General features: G+C 50.4%; 1 long non-coding RNA gene across 1 annotated transcript; it reads left to right on the top strand.

Moving 5' to 3' along the window:
- Positions 1–118: 118 nt before the first annotated feature.
- Positions 119–10,484, top strand: LOC119089565 (uncharacterized). The gene is made up of 3 exons (XR_005093162.1): positions 119–3,532; positions 3,835–3,920; positions 9,368–10,484. It is a non-coding gene; the product is annotated as an uncharacterized LOC119089565 (long non-coding RNA).
- Positions 10,485–15,074: the final 4,590 nt, after the last annotated feature.

Here is a 15,074-nt window from a genome sequence, read left to right as displayed (position 1 = left end):
GCCGCGGACGGCTGGCCCTCGGACGCTGCGTCGGCGGGCCGGCCGTGCGGAGAGTGCGGCCGCGGCGCGGCGGCTACGCCGGCGTGCGGCTCTGGGTGGCGCGCAGCACCGCGGCGGCGCCAGTCCCGGCCGACCGGCCCTCCTTCCACGGCTGAGCGCCGGCCGGCTGGGACGCACACTCTGCGGCTCTGGCTCGCCGCTTTCCGTGCATCCGATGCCCACTAGTGTACCGGTGTTGAAGTGAATCACAAGGATTACGATCGGGGCGTCCGCCCAGGGCTGAGCTCGCGGGTTCAGCTTTGCGCGGACCCTCGCGCCTGGTGACCTGAACTGTGTAGTCCGGGTGCGTCGGCGCGCCCGGTCCGCCTGCCGCGCATGCCACGTCTCGTCCGCCCGCTCCCTTCCGCCGTGGTGTTTTCTCTCTTGCTTACGCCTTCTTACTAGGTGGTCGCGGCGTCGGTGCATGCGTACCCAGCGGAATGCCGGACCGGGTGCGGTTCGAGAATGCTCTGCTGCGCAGCTCCTGTGCCGCCCCTGCGCGGGGTGCCGAGCCTTGCTGACCTATTGCCGACGAAGACGATAACCTGCAGCCTGTGCCCTGTCGCCTTTCACTCCACACCAGTCTTCACTCCCTCACACAAATCAGAACTCTATTAAGATGAGCGCTGTAATGCAGAAATTATATTGTTCTTCACCTTCGCTAATTGCTAATATTCATCTGGGTGAAGAGAGCACTGACATCGGGCATAACACCGCGTAATGTAAACGGCTTACTTCATTTTCAACAAAGCTGACAGCGACAATCATTTTGCCTTCGACCAATGGGGGACAGCTCCGCGAAACGTGTCAGCTCCCGGCCTTTCCTTCATGTTAGCAGCATAGCTTTCTGCGTTGCCGCTGTGTTCGCCGTGTTCACGCCCGCCGTGCTCACCGCCAGTTCACACGACGCTGTCATTCTCCTCCTTCAACGGCTCATATTTCCTTACCTCGCCCAGCGAATCAGTTTGGCCTGGTTTTAGTTGTGGATGATGTCTCAGTTGACGGTCTTGTTCCTTGATTGTTTTGAACTGCACTGGCCTGGTGCAGCAAACTGTCGGTGGCTCTCTGTCCGGCTGGGTTATTTGTTTTGCCCTTTTGTTTAGTCTTGTGTCGCATTCGGGGCCGATTGGCCTATGCTGGCACAGCAGTGGTAAGCTGACACTCTGTTGACATATACTGACACGTGATAACGGTATTGTAGTCTTGTAAGCCCTGGTGTGATAAACGTATATCATCGGCGGCTTGTGACAAAAGGCGAGTAGGAAGCGGCTCAAGGTGCAATATAAGTCGATCGCTTGTGTTCACGGTGTGTTGTGTGCCACCCTTACCCACAGGAAGAGAACAGCGGCCGTCGGTTGACACAATCGGCGTCACGTCAGTGTCGGGCCGTGTGACTGCCGACAGCTAAGGGTGTCAGCTCGCATTCGGGCTACAAGGGAGCATGCGCTGCTGACCCCGCCGAATTATATGATGCGACTGTGAGAAGGGCGCGTTGCGTCAGGCCTCGCCAGGTGTGCGGGATTTCCGTACGGAGTTTCGCCAGTCCTTGGAGAGGGGTGCGCAACGCTCTCTTCCGTTTCGTCTCCACTCAGCCAGGATCACAATTAGGCAGGTTAGTGTAGATCACTCTGCTTTGGGACCATATTCTTCCGGGTTTGACCGCCGAGAAAAGGCTTCAGGTTATGATGAAGTCGACGTCCTTCAAAGCAAATACCTATTCGAACAATTTTGAGTTTTTTGTAACCGTTGCCATTTATTAATGCGTCACTTGCGATGCGTCCGAATAAGTCAAGTTTTCTCATTTTAAGCAATACAACTCAGTATTGACTAAGCCTGAGGTAAATCGAAGATAAAAAGACGTTTTCACGCATTTTGCTCCAGTTGACATCGGAAACGTTCGCCACGTATCACAATTCTTACAGGTGCGTATGTTAGAGGTGATTGCTTAAACATGCAATCTGTTGGGTCCGTAACGCTAATGAGAAAGATTATCGAATGTATGCATTCAAGCTATGCACCAGGCATCATACACATATAATTCTAAGGCTAACAATGTGAATTGGGATAACAACTTTTTCAGAACACGCTCGAATGAAGCACTAAGTTGCATCATGCCACTTCTGCTTACCATAAACCGCGATCGGGGACTGGGGCCTGGATTCGAGCTGGGCTGCTGCTGGCTGGTGGGCCAACACATGGTGACGACTGAAATATTGCACAGCAGCCCAAACTTGAAGGTGACCTGACGAGTAGCGCTTAGCAGTAAATGATGTGCTTTAATAACACTTCGGAAGTCATATCGACTACTAACAACATAATGTGGCAAGCACTTTGACCACAACGGTCTGTCTACCAGATAATCTATAAGCATGGGTATTTGGTTTGTACAGGAAAATCGTGGAGAAAATGAGCGAATTGGCCACAGTGGGCATGTTGTTTTATTTCTGTTTTGTGTTTTACTTTTTTAGGTCGCTCCAAAACAAGTGGTCAGGATTCCTACTCTTACTCTCCCAACGATGAAAAAACTACCTTTCACGGTAGAGAAAATGCAAAAAGTGGGGACGCTCTCTAGGAGTACACGTAACAGCTTGACATGCAGAGCTTGGTCAGTGGTACATATGAGTTCGTTACTCGAAAAAAAAACAGGGAAAAGCAAGTGATCGCTGAAGCCAGCAATCATCAGGCTCTTAGTCCCCTCCAAACCCTGACGGTTATTGCTACCAACTGTCATTCATTGGGTTTTCTTTTCTACCACTGTTTTAATAACACGCTCGGCCCTCCATTAATATCTAGCTCTTGCTCTTGCCCTCTTCGCCAAGTTCATTCCTGCCCTTTGTGACTACTGATACGAGAGATGGCACAGCTGCGAATGGAAATCACCGCCTTATGATATCTTCAAAGTACGTATAATGCATTACCTTAAAAAGCGCATACAAACGTTAGTAGACCTGGGATCTGAATCAACTGCGTTCCGACGGTTTTGGAAAGATGTAACTAAATCTACGATGTGAAATTTGCAAAGACTGAGTGCCTGTCAGCGACGTTGTTCCATTTGTTGGTTTCCCGAACCGTAAACTTACTCAGCGTCGTATGCCAGACATTTTGTCAACACTATTTGTCAGTTTCGCCAGTCGAGCGAGTAAAAATAGAACATCGATGGATAGCGGCGGCGCTCGGGGCAGTGGGCACGACAGGAGAGGGGGGGGGGGGCAGCAGGACCAGTTCGCGGACCCAGACTGAGTCACCGCACGAGGAGGACGGCAGCGCTATGGGCGCCGTCCGAAGCTGCCGTGGTCTAGCTGCGGAGGCGGAGCCGACAGCGGGGGCTGCAGCGCGCCCGGACACCTTGGCTGGGATCCAGCCAGGGTCCGACCCGGGGCGCCCAAGCCGGTCCGGGTCGGATCCGGAACCAGACACACCGTCGTCTGGAGTCAGCCGACGCTGATGACTGCAATCCCGGAGAGCTCGCAGCGCTGCCAACGGTCGACTTCAGGTAGACGGCCCGGCGTGGCCCGACGGTAACGTCTCGTCTGGCATCCGTCGCAGTTTGGAACGGGCTGGCTTCCGCGAAAGAACGCTTCGCCATGCCATTAATTCGTTGTTTCGAGCTATATCCGTATCCATGGTGGCCTGGCCCGTGACCTGGCCGCTGGCGATTTAATCATGTTTAATTTTAGTTAAATGGTGTTTAATGATGGCGTATGCAACGCGACCTGAACGCGACTCATCCGGTTTGCTGTGATTAGGCGCTGTGATTCTGCGCGCCATCCTGATCCAGATAATGACCTTCCCCAGTTCGTCACACGCAGTGGTGCGGACACCATGCCCGACGCCATCGCTACCGCCCGTCAGCAGAGGTGGCCGGGGCGGCGCTGTTACCGGTACGCTGCCGTCGCCATGGTAACCTGGGAACCAACTGTTGCCGCGGCGGTCATTCGATGAGCAGCCAGATACGTAACTGTCTGGCTCTTACTGTCTGAGACGCACATGTTCAGTTGCTTACTGAGCTGGTCTTGAAGGGTGATTAGATTAAAGCGTGACCCGACTGTCTGGATCATGCTGAGGCGAGGCGAGGCCCTCCCTGCTGAGGTGAGGCGATCTGACCTGAGGCGAGGCGAGGCGAGGCCCTCCCTGCTGAAGGTTGAGGCGAGGCCCTCCCTGCTGAGGCGAGGCGATCTGACCTGAGGCGAGGCGAGGCGAGGCCCTCCCTGCTGAAGGTTGAGGCGAGGCCCTCCCTGCTGAAGGTTGAGGCAAGGCCCTCCCTGCTGAGGCGAGGCCCTCCCTGCTGAGGTGAGGCGATCTGACCTGAGGCGAGGCGAGGCGAGGCCCTCCCTGCTGAAGGTTGAGGCGGGGCCCTCCCTGCTGAGGCGAGGCGATCTGACCTGAGGCGAGGCGAGGCGAGGCCCTCCCTGCTGAAGGTTGAGGCAAGGCCTTCCCTGCTGAGGCGAGGCGATCTGACCTGAGGCGAGGCGAGGCGAGGCCCTCCCTGCTTAAGGTTGAGGCGAGGCCCTCCCTGTTGAGGCGAGGCCCTCCTTGCTGAGGGCTGAGACGAAGCCCGCCCCGGTAGCACGACCCATTGGTGGACACACCGCAATGGGCGCGACATTGCAATTGGCTTCAATGTAGCGTTGTATACATGGTGTACAATGTAGCATTGTAGCAGTGGTGATAGTTACATTCGAAAAGTGGCATTGTGTACATGGTGCTGCATTGTTATGTAAAATGTATGTGTATGATAAACATTTGGCGGTGTGAGTTACATCATAGGGGCGCTATCTGCCAGTTATGCCTTCCGACTGAGTAAACATGGTAGTAGGCTAGTTATCCGTCCAAAGCGGAGTGGTGAGTCAGTTGTCAGTAGTCAGTTGGCTTCACAGACGTCCCTTAATATGCGTCGGAGGTGCCTGAGCCCTCCCCCCCCCCCTCTCCCCTCTCCCCAACCCAATGCTGTCCTGCCTCCCCCTTCAATGCATGTAAGCAAAAATGGAATCCTGAGCTAAGAAAATGCGTACCATTATCATGGTACACACTACATAAGGTAATTAAAGGGATGCACTAGGAATACACTACACTAGGATACACAAGGTTCTTAAACACTCCACTTTTAATGCCATGTTTACTTGTTAGTTAATAGTATTCTATGGATAAGTACGTGATGTGTTTTATAAGTACAGGGTGGCCCGACAAACCTTTTTCGCAAGAGTGGCAAGTGTATTTGTATAGCAGTCGTTACTGTGCTGTTATGACATTCAACTGTCAATTCCATGGCAAAGCACGAGCAGCGACAGCGGCAGTCATCAGCGATTCCATATCCGTCAATCATGGCTGCAAAAGATACACCAGACAAGCCCCTGGCAGTCCAGGATGCACAACATCTGAACAGGCCGCAGGTGGTCGATTGTCCGGACGATCCTGTTGACGGTGATGCGGTCCATCCCAAGTGTGAAGGCGGGCTTGAGCTCCTGAAGGTTCGCTGACTTGTCCATGCGGACCTAGTTCTGGAGGTTGCTCCATAGCATGAAGCTCGGGGACGACAGGTCGGGCAAGTGAGCAGCCACAGCACGCCATTCTAAAGATGGTGTGCATTTCTGAGTAGGTTACATTCCAATCCAGATGGATTCGCGCATCGTCCTCCACATTTTTTTATATAAGGACTGTTTTCTTGGTGGCCATGCGATGTGTCTAGTTGCAATTTGTTTTGATTTCTCGGGTTTTTGGTTTAGGTCATAGGTTTTCCATTTAGTCCTAAACTCTTGACTGGATGTATTTCTGGGATCAGTGCCTGCGCTTGGCAGTGCTTGAGCCTCCTCCCCACTATCCTATCGTAAAATTTCCGGTCAACGGCAGAATTTTGCGACGAAGGCTTAATGTCCCACAATGCTGGGCGTGGTGCGCCCCGCCCGCTGCCATCGTCTGACCGTGGAGGCGAACGCTGTCACTGGCCGCAGGTCATCCCAATCACGGACTGCCAGCGAAAGCCGAGAGCAACTCGAACCCACCCCACCATGGGTGGTTGAATCGGGAGGTGGACGCTCTAGCCAACTGAGCTGTTGGAACGATAACATACATTTCTAGATGGAATGGGTATAAGTACAGATCGGCGATGTATCTATCACCTGGCTGCACCGCAGAAAAGGGATGCCAAGGAAGAGGATCATCACGTTTTGTACGGTGTCCCCCAGAATGAAAGAAATAATGGGGTGGTGTTGATCGACTTTTGCAAAGCAATCTGACCATGGCACACTCTTATACGTGGAGTGTTTTCATTATCACCACTACTTCTTCATAAGGTTGGTTGGCCACTACCTCCTGATATGCTGAAGGTCGATCATTTTCAACAAGAAAACTCCCAGATTATAAGATCGAAGCACTAATAGTACAAGGCCTCTCCGGCTTGTACCCCTTTTTAAAACGTGCCGAAGCATTGCTCGTTCTGTGTTTGTAGCACGGCCACACTGGCGACTCGTCCGGTTACCAGGCGTTACCTAATCTGTCTCGCCAGTTAATGACATTCCTGTTGAGATGGTCGTGCAAGTTCACTTTTACTTTCAAACAGAGGTGCACACTATTGTGCTACGACAAATTTACCTGGGCTCTCGTCAGATGTAGCCATGCCATTCAGCATAATATCGTCTTTTCGCCCCGGGCTACTTGTGATGAACGAAGTGCACTACGTATTTTTGCTGATAATTGGTCGCCCAGCAAATATTTATTTTTTCTTGGAATTGCACTCAGTTTTAAGCCTGTTGCAAAAAGCCAGCCTCACATCCTCACATCGCCATATCACATGAAGTGTGAATTAATTTCCCTTGTGCAAAAACAAAGAAATGGAATCGGCCAAATTCAGACATTTTTATTACGGCAACGTGGTGCATGGTATTGGCCGCAATATGGTGGAAATTGGACTTTGGGGTAAGTCTATCAACTTTCTCGCCTCAGCCCCCCCCCCCCCCCCCCCCATATACAATCGATCGTAAACAGTATCAGACCTGGTTGGCCTAATTGACATGGCCAGAAGTACACGTTTGGTGAGCTTAACATCGCAGTAAGCCCATCGTGGGGTTGTCCTAGTGAAAAAGCTGGCATGTCACGAGGCTGTGAGAAAAAAATGTTAACTCGAGCTTTGGATTTTGCCAGTAAGTATGCAATTTGTGTCTTGAAACAAAAATACGTAAAGCTTCTTGGGATAAATTTAGGAACAGCAGAATACAGCTGCGATGGCAGTAAACGTTGTAACCATCAACGTCGGAATTCGGATGTTCTCTGATGTTAACGCGGGGAGAAATGTCGTGCATGCCCACGCTGACCGTGATGATGACCGTGGTGATCTTCAGATTCTCTTGACTGTCATATTATGCGGTGAACAAAGTTACACTGGGCGATAGATGCAAATAACTAAGCCGGTCACATTTGTTCCCGCCAAGTTCTTTTCCGGTGACACACAACGCCTGTTCGCTGAGGTCGTGTTAACTTAAACGAGGCCCCACGTGATCATACAGGGAGGTGAAAGATCTGCAAACAAGGGAGCTTTGAGCCTGCACACTACGGTGCCTGCCGTCAGCCGTCGACTCGGAATGAAATGGAACCACAGCTACAGCTACCACTTGAAGCTGTAGCTGTAGGTGGGTGACCGTGGCCAGCCGAGGCGAGCTTGCACCGTGCAGCTGTGGAAATCTGGATCCACGGGCACGAGCATCAGTCACTTTAAAAAGAGAACTCCTCCGCTTTCTGAAAAAGCAAAAGCATTGACGGGGGCTGGTTGTTTGGGGTCTTGATAGAATTCTTAGGCTCTAAAATATTATTGGAGTTATGCGATGATGAACCGCGAGGTGAAATTAACGACCCAAAACAGACGCAAAAGAGACCCACTCCTCCTTATCGGAATGCGACAATAGCAGCAATCTGGGCAGCATCGAACATGGCGCGAGCACAGAGTCGCGGTCATCCAGCTTGTTAATCACATCTTAGCGTTGCCAAATTACCACTGGTTGATCGCTCAGTCAACGGGGGCCAGTATTTTCAGCAAAACGACGAAACGCACACGTGCCGTATGCTGCAGGCGTCCGGTACTTGCGGCGAGAAAGGTCAGCCAAAGTGACGATCAGGTGCATTACCGAGCTCCTTGCTTTGTGAAATGTCAGACAAACCACACATATTGAGGGAGTGATAATTTGCAATGGATGCAATAAGAGAACCTAAGCATTACAGCAAATGTTCAGCAGAGCTCACTGCTACGGCAAAACAGCAATCACCTGTCTTCGCGCAGTGGGTTTTCGAGTCACTAAAAAGCCTGACAACGCAGAAACATTGTGGCAGCATGACACGTGGCAATGGCGAAATGAGGCAGATCTGGCATTTTCAGTGGTGGCAAGTGCTGTTTTTTTTTTTTTACTTTTGGAATTCGCAACAACACTGACCGCAGTGTGAATCCAGATAGCAATTTCAAAGCTGGGCAATCGCCGATTTTACCTTAGTAACAGGTTGTGGGCTCACAACAGAAGAATGTCTTAAATGATCTTTACGGATCATTTATTGCTACTGCTTTGTCTTGCCTCATCAGCCTTGATGCATGACTAGGTGGCGCGAAACCGGCAAGGCTATTGCAACGTTAATCTGAATGTTAATCTTAATGAGCGTTAATCAAGGTTCGAATTAATGTTATCCCGAAGGGTTTATGATCGCTTCTTGAAGCATATCGAACGGGACTATTCAGGCATTTCGAACAGCCACCTTCCAGCACGCACACGCGTGTAAACGGGGCGGGGAAGAATATGTTATCACACACCAATATCCGTCAGCTCTGCATGCGATTCAACCCATGATGATGCACGGAAAACAGGCTTGCCGGTAACGTTTGTTTCCTACCTGACCTACCTACGGCCCTAGTTCGCAGCACATCACACCACGTTCCCGCCGAGTACCCCGACAGCTAGAGGCCGGGTTGGCCGTAAAATCCCACGAATAGTGTTGAATGCATCCCGAAATAATGCAGACGTAAATCGCTCATAGAATGCCCGTCGCTTAGCGAAGCAAGTCTGCAAGCACTTGTGCCCACCACTTTCGTACCCACTGGATGCTGCGTTGAGACTTTTGACCCTTAGCGGGATACCGGAATATCCCTGGAGTATGTACGGCAGAACTGTGGTGGAGGGCAGGGAGAGAGAACGCCTCCCTCCCGTGTTCGGACGAAGTCAGTATCAGTGCTACTTACAAAATTGCAACGAGGGATTAATTTAGACTAATGCACAGAAACCGTTGTTCTTCGCTTGTTGTGACCGACCTCAACCGAGAGTGGACCAGCGGAAGCTTACTGTATCTCTGCCGCCAGTTCGCAGTAAGCTGCTGGAGTGTACCCTCGACTGGCTGCCTGCCCGCTCATCGAGAGAATACCCGCCACACCACAGTAGGCTGCCCGCCCGCGCCTCGAGGGAACACGCGCTGCGCCGCAGCAGCTCACCAGCTGGCGGGGGTAGAGCGGAGCCGACCAAGCCGACTCATGAGATGAACCATGAGCTGACACGAGCAACAGACCCTCCTCTGTTGGACCTGTAGCAAAACGTACGTGTAGCACGTCAAACAGCGCACGCAGAACATTGGCCTCGCATACCTCGCATATTGCGCTCTCGTGTATCGGTTTTATGGGTACCGACATTTTGTTCAGAGGCCTTGAAAGGGCTGTTAAAGGAGTAAGTTAACAAACAAAAAAACTGTGTTTTGCTCTGTGTGTGCTTTCATTCCCTTGTTATGGAGCATTTTTGTTTGTTTAAATTTGTGGTAGAGGAACTGACACCGTTGGGATTAATTGCAAATCGTGTTTTCTGATACGGCGCAGAACGACCTTCTGGGTACATCAACACAGCGATACTCACACATTTAGAACCGTGTAAAAACATACGCATCTGTGCCGCTAAACATTCGTTAAGTCAATATTTGTATGTGGTAGGAGGATTTATTTAGGTCTCCTATATTACCTTGTGTGCTTGCAATTGCATTTCCATGTTATTATCTTATCTGGACCCATGTGGAGCACCGCTGTGACTAGGAATGGCAGTGAGGTTGGTAGATCCATGGCGAGTTAAAAGTAGAATTCACCGCAATACCATGCTTTGTCTGATCCCACAGCATTGCCACGAAATAATCAGCAAGCGTTTCAGTACGGCCAGATGTTCTGTGTTTTTGTTTCTCGTAGATGAAGCTAATAATGTATGACACCTTTCTGTTAAGCATAAAAGGTTTCAGATGCTCATAAAAGCAACAACAGAGCTAGCCAGACATGTTTGGTCTCATTTATGTACATGTGCTGTGGGCTGAGTGGAGTCAAATATAAATGCTTGCATGACTGCTGTAGGTTGTTTCGGGACTGCGTTATTGTCTGCCACATCATCGTTAATCCACGTCCATTCTGCTAATAGCCATCGGCTACTGAAATCCGTTGGCCATTTAGATGAAGGCTTATTCCACAGTGCTTCGGCTACAGCTGGGCCGACCCCTGTATCTCGCTCAGAAGCAACAGCGCTGTGCAGATGGGAAGCTTGTTCGTGATGCTGAAGAATCGGCCAACGTAACACGTTCCGGTGGCGAACTGTCAAAATCTGCCGGAGAATGCCGACTCGATGGCCTCTGAGTGTCTGCCAGGGGCCAGAGCGCTGGACCTGCCAACAGCGGAGGCAGACACCTTCTGGCGGGGAGTCGCTGACGAGGTGTCGGGGTCATGGCCCGTCGGGCTGCCGCTTCAGATGCGGTCGGCTGACTCTGAAATGGTGTGTTGGCGAAAAAAGCCATGCATATTTTTTGTGTGAACTTTCTGGCACGAACACGTACTACAGACCTTGTAAATGTTAGCAGTATTGAACACGGAACGAGTTTTAATAGCACTTAAACACGTGCAAGGGTGGCCGGTTGGATGCTCTTCAGTCGGGTGGGGGTCAACTTGACCCCCCTGAGATCTGAGAAACTAAGAGAGCTAGAGACACCAAATTTACGGAGTGTATTGACCCGTATGTGAACTCACTTAGGTCAAAAGCTTTAGCTTCCTAGGGCATGGGCATCGGGTCAAATGAGGTCAAACAGGTCAAACTCCAGGTTGGTCTCCAAAGTGCTCCCAGAGCCTAGATGCCTGTCCCAAGTGGAAGGTTACAAGCTCATTTAAAGTAAACGACCTTGTTTGACCTTTAAAAAGTCATGGTGACCAAAATCATGCAACGCTGCTCTGGGTTTTGTTTGTGAATAAGCGACGAAGATCACGCAAGGCAGCATGTTCATGAAACAAAATGTCGACCCGGGTTATCTTAGGTCAACGACCCGCTCTAACCTCTAAGAAGTCAATCGAAGATGTATAATGCGGTTCCTGCCATCAATGAATTCGAAATGAGCACCAGAAACTATCTCATACAGCAAGCCCTAGAGAAATAAAACAGGTTGGTTTTGACCTTGGTCTGACCTTGATATCTGACCCTAGCTCGGTGGAATTTGTTCATTTAATTGTTGTGTCGTCTAAGAAAGCATTTCAGAGGTGCATCGCTTCGTCTAACACTCCGTTGTTGCATCAGATCAAAAGATTCCCCAGAAATTTACTTAGCTGAATCCATGACGTGACTTTGCCCTGCTGCAGGTCAGCGACTATACAAGGTACGTCTAAATGTTTGATATCAGACGATCTATTTTTGAATGATCTACAGCTGTGCAAAATTGGGTGCGGCTACGCCGCGTCGTTCGGAAAACATCCCGGAAAACCTTCGGGGGGGGGGCAATTTGACCCCCGCCCGAGCACATGGTAAAATTTCGTCGGACATCCGTCGTTTGGCCACCACCAGTTTAGAAAGTATCAAGTGAGTAGCTCATTATCAGACACTTCTAATCGATATTTTATCAAACAAAGATTATTTTCATACAGCTCGAAGGCCGCATCCTGCAGTACGCTGCCGCATTTCGGTTTGCGTAACTCATGGAAGGGATCAAACATATTGCATTCAAAAGCTTATTTCAGCTTTTGCGCCAGGGTTGCCCTTGGTAAAAGGAAGCACGACCATGAATCCAGAGATGTCAGGCGTCCAGTATGGTTGAATGCAGAATAGCTTCCATGGCACCATCACTTGTTTTTCGGCAAGATAGTGTCATTCCACTGTCAGCCACCTGAGATGGTGTTATTCCCCACCGCTGCTCAATATAACGACACGAAGTCCCCCGTACTGTTTCAACAACCTACAGCCAACACAAACGTCGATACTCGTAGATCAGGTCCCAGCGCAACTGCGTCATTATCCTAGATCGTCAATGGGATCCATGACATGAGCATGCGTTGTTTGAAGACTCGACTGAGAGAGCTGCCGCTGGGCTGGTATGACGTGGTATGATGTGATCGGCTTTTCGGGCTGACGCCGACCTTTGTCCACACGTTCGTGTGATGTGTTATAGACCTTAGTGCTATTGCTTCTCGTCCATTGGTTTTACACATCGACCTGACGCGCAGCTTGTAATAGCCGCACATGTGTGGGAAGATAATGCTAATAAATGTTAAATGTCAAAAGTAAAATGGCGTCGTTCGGTCGCTAGGGCGATAAGCACCTTCGTGTGATCGACCGGCGGCTGAAACGGGACGTCCCACCGAATGTATTCGGTGCTGCAGGCAGAGCTCCGCCCACATGCGGGCGAGAGTTTGGAAGTGTCGATTCGGGCCCACATTGCGACAGTGAACTGGTCGCCGTCATGCACAGCTTAACGAGGCGGCGCGCTGCACGGTATTCTGATGGCCGTGCTTCAGTGTGCGGTGTTTTTAGCTACTGCACAGTGACCACGTCGAGTTTCCTGTCTGCTGCGGTTGCTTGAAACGGACAAGCGTTGCGGTGCGATCGCGTGCATCGTGGTGGTAACGGGGAACGTGCCATCGCGGCGGTCGCCGTGTCACCTAGTGGCAGCAAGCGCAGCTGAACTTCGCTCTCAATTCCGGGAATGCAGGTGGCGCTGCGTGCCTGCACATCCTCGCTTCTATTCTCTCGCTGCTCAAACTACCGACGTCTGGGTTTACTTTTGCCACCCCAGAATTTTTGCGTGGACCATGGATCAATGCAATGATTTTTGTGAGGCTTCGTCTCTCTGTAACACTTTTTCTGAATCGTTGGAAGTCAGAAGAAAATGCAAGATTTCAAATCACTTTGCGTTCTGCTCTCTGCATGCCTTTCCATTGAACAGCTCCGGCAGCAGTGCCTGTGAAGCTCGGCTAAAAACCACATGGACCGGCGACGTCAGCGGTCTGGACGACAACAGCGCAAACCAAGCTAGCCCAGCACACTTGTCACAGATCAACTAATGTTCCCAATAATGCATAATGCTATTGCGTGGCTGCTAGCCACAGACTTCTGCTTCGTTTAAGTAATACACTATGTTTATAACGGCATTTTTTTCTCGCACAAAGCGGGCAAGTCTGCTAGACCAACTAAGATTCTCGCGGATTCTCACATCGGACGGCCGGGCCTGTTTGAAATGAACTCGTGGAAGCGTATCGCTGACACCAGATTGGCGTCCGGCGCGTGGAGACGAAATATGACACCGGTTTAAAGATTTTCAAAATCGTGCGCGGAAAGTAGAACTATGCGCGTTTGAAGGCACTGCCTCAGGGCCATCAAACGACACCGAAATAACGAGATGGGTCGAATGTGTCTCTTCGCTTCATGTTACCCACAGGCAGCTTAGTGCTGGATGCGGGCGGCCGTAAAAAAGATGGCATATATGTTAATGTGTTTTTAGCGAAAGCTTATGATGCACGGCTCCGTTAATGTAACAATGTCGGCTCGCCGCGAGCGTTCCACAGCATCGTCCGTTGTTGCCCCCTGCCCGCGCCAGCCGCAGGTCGCGGCGTGCAGTGGTTCCTAAAAAAACACCGCTGCTCAGATACCAGAAAAGTTAGGAACACGGTTTTGCGTCAAAACACGTGCAATAAGTGTCCCAAAGGCTTCATAAAATTTCGGCGCAATCGCATACCGTGTTGGAGAGGTATTCTGGGAAAGCCTCAGGGGAGAGGTCGCATCCCCCGCCCCCCCCCCCCCCCCCTCCCCCACGGCTAAGACTGAAAAACGCTACTGACAATTCCATCCAGTTAAGAATTCAACTACGAAGCATACGTAACACGACATATCGAGCCGCGGATCCTTTTGATCTGGTCTCGTGTGGGTCTCTTGTTAATGTAATGTCTCTACTGGCGATGGTGTTGGCTGGTATGGGCTAGCCTAGCTGATGGACGCACGCATACAAGACTTTATGACACTAAGCTGGACATTAGTTTTCACAGGAACTACGGGTCAAAATTTTGTTGAAATATTTCCACTTTGCGAGGCACACGACGTACGAGGATATCTGTCCACGTGCATTCGGATATTTTAACGGAGGTTTGCGCACACATAGTTGAACACTTCTCAACTGTGCTAGCAGTTTCCTTGCTCGGGGATAAACTCCTATATATATATATATATATATATATATATATATATATATATAAATGTTCCCAATCAGGGCCCAGTGTGCATGTTTATACTTTGCTAGTGCAGGCTCCTCTGTGCGCGTGCACTGCTGTGCAAGCGGAGCCAACATTTGGCATCATAAAACTGGACAGAAGGGTTTTGCTAATGGCCGAGATACACTGTTTTTGACTCTGGTATGCGTTGTATCTCTTGTATCTCGTTGGCAAAGCATGACAAGATTCAGAACATAGATATCATAGTTGTGTGTCCCCCCGTTTCCATCCCCAGCATCCCGGTCAACCTAGACGTAGGCATGTACCTATATTCCAGCACTCCCAAAGGGATACCATGTCGACCACATTTTATTGTCAGGACCGAATTGTACTTCGCTGTCAGCATTAGGATCATCATTTACTGTATATATATATATATATATATATATATATATATATATATATATACATCAGGATTGCATTTACTGTATCTTGTCAATGCACATGCAATCCCAATGTTTCTCAACGCTGAGAACCTGGCGAGTACCATTCCTCTGCATAAACGCGCCCCTCGTGACAAGCCCAGTAG

Source organism: Pollicipes pollicipes, unplaced genomic scaffold, assembly GCF_011947565.3.
Source record: "Pollicipes pollicipes isolate AB1234 unplaced genomic scaffold, Ppol_2.1 Scaffold_3087;HRSCAF=3621_pilon_pilon_pilon, whole genome shotgun sequence".
Taxonomy (NCBI): domain Eukaryota; kingdom Metazoa; phylum Arthropoda; class Thecostraca; order Pollicipedomorpha; family Pollicipedidae; genus Pollicipes; species Pollicipes pollicipes.
The sequence above is the reverse complement of the archived record's forward strand: the minus strand, read 5'-3'. Positions and strand labels throughout refer to the sequence as shown.